Below are 3169 nucleotides of genomic sequence, written 5' to 3'. Positions count from 1 at the left end.
AGTCATTGCATTATTGACTGGAAATTAAGGTCTGGCAGACATTGTTCTAGGAGGTCCTCATGCCAACATCTTCCAACATGAATATAATTTCTGAAATATTTGAAACCATGATTTTAATCTTTTTCTATCCATTTGAGCTTAGAGAAATAATTCATTATATTTGTTAGTGTTCTCCTTGTGGTTTTGAAGGCTATTTTTATTGAAAACTGACTATATGCCACATACAATTCCAAACTTGTTACATTTATTAACACATTTAATCCTCACACAGCCCAATGTGGAAGACAATATTAGATTGAATCAAGTAGCAATTTCCTATGATTTAATTTAAAATATTATGCCCATTTAAAAAATGATGGAGCTGAGGCACAAGGAGTTAATTTGCCTACAATTACCAAGATAGTCAGATGAACTTTAGTCTGCTCATAAAATGATTACATTTAGTATGCTATATTTTTAAATCATTCATTCATTTAACACATGGGCAAAATATCATTTTGCATATTAGAATACTAAAAACCTGTTGCTGTCCAGTAGAGGTCGACTCTTAGCAGCCCTATAGGACAGAATGGAACTGCCCCATAGGGTTTTCAAGGAGGGGCTGATGGATTTGAACAGCCAACCTTTTGGTTAGCAACCGAGCTCTTAACCACTGTGTCACCTGGGCTCCATATGTTTGAATATACACTTAGAAATACAGAACTGTATTTTAAAACAAATTTGTCTTCAACTGAGCTTAATACATATTTTGTAAGCAGTTACATAGCGCTTACCCTGGTGGAGCAGTTGTTAAAGAGATCAACTGCTATCCAAAATGTCGATAGTTCTAAATCGCCAGTGTTTCCAAGGGAAAACGATATGGCAGTCAGCTTTCTTAGAGATTTAGGACCATGGAAACCCTATACTGCCTCTATGAGTCAGAATCCACTTGACAGCAGTGGGTTGGGTTATTTTGGTTTTATATATCAAGTAATGTTTGAAGCACTCTACAGATTTAGTCCCCCCATGTTTAATCTATCAGCATTATCATCTTTTATGAATGAGGAAACTGAAGCACACAAAGGTAATCAACTTTTGAGCAGATAGGCACTATCGATAATTACGCAAAGACAACAGGTATAAACGAAAATTGTGCATGGTAAGCTAAAATATGTGGTTACCTGTTATGAAGGCAAATCAAAACAAAACAAAAACGGAGTTTATCTTTTATGGCTAAAGACTCCTAAAATCATTCATTCGTCTATTAAAAGTACTTATTTCCTGTTTTGCAGAAAGATTTTGCTGGGTGCTAAAGTTATAATGGTAAAGAAACTAAAAGTAGCACCTTTTCTTAGGGAGATGATTGTCCAGTACTGTGCTGTGCTCCCCAGTACAGCAGCCACCAGCCACATTTGTCTATGTAAAATTTAACTAAATTAAATTAGGTGACATATTTACATTCAGATTCACACTAGCACATTTCAAGTGCACAATAGCCACATGTGACCAGTGACTACTATATTGGAAAATGCAGTAAGAACGTTACCATTATTGATGAAAGTTCTCTGGGACAGGGCTAGTCTAGTGAAGAACAGAGAAGTGATGAAATAATCAATTTAACATAAAATCATAACACTGAAACTTGCTGTGGAGGACAGGTATATTTCACAATGAGACCTTGCCATTTTTGGCCTCAGGCATCCAATCATTTGCATAACTAGAGAAAATCACTCACATGATAGAACCCAGAAGTTCTGCACCAAAGTTATGTTATATCCATCTTGACAGCAAAGTGGAAGAGGTATGGAGAATTTCTGGTCCCCACAGCACTAAACTAAAGTATCTCCTTCTGTCAAATACTTCTCTCATCATAGTTCATGTAATATTTCTCAAGCCCTCAACATTCTGGCCACTTAGGTGGGCCCTGTTAGTTTGTCAATATTCTTTTCAAAAATTATTGTCCAGAAATTACTAAAATATAACATATGTACTCTGACTAGGGCTTCACATTTTATCTATCAATTGATGCCTTTAGGCCTTCTCTGACTTGAAAAGTCTTTGGTCATGTATATCAATCATAGGATTTTGTCTAGAAATATGTTTCTGTTTTTTGGGAGACAGTGCTAGTTAAGAACACGAACTTTGGAGTCACATGAATTGTACCTGAGGTCCTTTTCCTGCCCTTTACTGACAGCATGACACAGGAAAAGAGACTTAATTTATGTAAAATCATTTTCCTTACCTTCAAAATTACACTATCATGAATTTACTATATGAATTGAATAACTTAAAATATATGCCTGAAAGTTTTCCTTACATGAATTTAATGGGATTTCAAGAAAAAAAATATTCTAGATGCATCTTTAATAATTTCCTGCAGCTACACTAATTTTCTAAAAATAAAGAACTTCTTTTTCTATCAAGTCCCCTTTTTTTACTGGACCGGTGTTTCAGATCTTCCACTTTTGTGTGTGTCTGTGTGCTTTAGGTGAACTTTTACAGCTCAAGTTAGTTTCTCATATAAAAATGTATCCACACATTATTATGCGACCCTAGTTGCTATCCCTTTAATGTGACTGCACATTCCTCCTTTCCAACTTAGATTTCCTGTGTCTGTCCATTCAAGCAGCTCCTGTCCCTTTCTGCTTTCTCATCTCACCTTCTGACAGGAGCTGCCCATTTAGTCTCGTGTATCTACTTGAACTAAGAAGCACGCTCTTCACGAGTTATCATTTTTTGTCTTACAGTCTAGTCTATTCTTTGTCTGAAGACTTTTCTTCAGGAATGGTTTTAGTTCTGGGTTAACAGAGAGTCTGGGGAGGCCGTGTGTTCTGGGGCTCCTCCAATCTTAGTCAGAGTATTAAGCATGGTATTTTTACTAGAATTTGAGTTCTGCACCTCACTTTTCTCCTGCTCAGTCAGGGACTCTCTTTTGTGTTCCCTGTCAGGGCAGTCGTTGGTGGTAGACAGGCATCATCTAGTTCTTCTGGCTGCAGACTGATGGAATGTCCGGTTTATGTGGCGCCTTTTGTCTCTTGGTGTTCTTCATTCTGTTTGTTTCTTTTTTGGTTTTTTTAGTATTCCATTGTATGAATATAACATAATCTATTTATGTTTGTCCACTGATGGGCACCTAAGTTTCCTTTTTTTTTTTTAAATTTTTTTTGCTATTGTGAACAGTGCAGCAATG

The sequence above is a fragment of the Loxodonta africana genome, chromosome 15 (genome assembly GCF_030014295.1).
Source record: "Loxodonta africana isolate mLoxAfr1 chromosome 15, mLoxAfr1.hap2, whole genome shotgun sequence".
In the NCBI taxonomy this organism is placed as follows: Eukaryota; Metazoa; Chordata; class Mammalia; order Proboscidea; family Elephantidae; genus Loxodonta; species Loxodonta africana.
Note: the sequence above shows the minus strand (reverse complement) of the source record.